We start from the raw sequence: 1,215 nt of genomic DNA, 5'->3' as shown, positions 1-1,215 counted from the left end.
GTGGATGGACCTAGAGACTGTCATACAGAGTGAAGTAAGTCAGAAAGAGAAAAACAAATACTGTATGCTAACACATATATATGGAATCTTAAAAAAAAAGAAAACAAATGATCAGAAGAACCTAGGGGCAAGATGGGAATAAAGATGCAGACCTACTAGAGAATGGACTTGAGGATATGGGGAGGGGGAAAGGTGAGATGTGACAGGGTGGGAGAGTGTCATGGACATATATACACTACCAAATGTAAAATAGATAGCTAGTGGGAAGCAGCCGCATAGCACAGGGAGATCAGCTCGGTGCTTTGTGACCACGTAGAGGGGTGGGATAGGGAGGATGGGAGGGAGGGAGAGGCAAGAGGGAAGAGATATGGGGACATATGTATATGTATAACTGATTCACTTTGTTATAAAGCAGAAACTAACACACCATTGTAAAGCAATTATACTCCAATAAAGATGTTAAAAAAAGAAAAAGGTTATGAAAAAAACTGTTGGAAATAAAAATGCAGATGATAATTTAAATCGGTTAAATTGCAAAGAGTCATAAAAAGATAAGAATATTTAAACCTGCAATTAATGTGTTAAAAAATTCTATGCCATACACCAAGGAGATAATCAATTATGAATTTCCCCAGAATATTTGGGGAAACTGTCAGGCTGACTGATAAGAAATCTCCTTTGCTAAAATTCAGGAGGCAAATTTCCCTGGAAGAAAGAAATTACAAGAAGAGCAAGACAGAGACAGGTAGAAATCTTAATTAAGCCTTCACCTGATGTTATATAAGTGTCTTTGTTGCCTAATTTGTTTTCTTGGCTTCTGAGGAGCTCTCCACCAAGGCCCACCTTCCCTATAAAGAACTTTATTCTCAGATTTCAAACTTTTCCTCCTCCTTTATCCTCTCTCCCATTCCTCACACCAAATTTACACATGAGGCATCCCGTTTTCTCTGGACTCTGTTGGGTGATAACTGTTCAAGCTGATGTACTACTCTGGGTTAATTGTGTGACAGGAGCTAAGGGCTCTGCATGCCACCCTCTCAGGACATATCTGCATTGCACATGAGTATTCTAGAAGCTCAAGGTCTTAACCTAAAGGAAGAAAGTTAATGAGAGAAACTTCAGGTAAGTGTGAAGGGAAGGGTGAAGACAGAGTAGCTGATGGCAAAGCTCGTTAACAGTAAAAATCCCTCACTTGGATAAAATGGACAGCTGCTT

Source organism: Eubalaena glacialis, chromosome 1 (assembly GCF_028564815.1).
Source record: "Eubalaena glacialis isolate mEubGla1 chromosome 1, mEubGla1.1.hap2.+ XY, whole genome shotgun sequence".
Lineage (NCBI taxonomy): Eukaryota > Metazoa > Chordata > Mammalia > Artiodactyla > Balaenidae > Eubalaena > Eubalaena glacialis.
The sequence above is the reverse complement of the archived record's forward strand: the minus strand, read 5'-3'. Positions refer to the sequence as shown.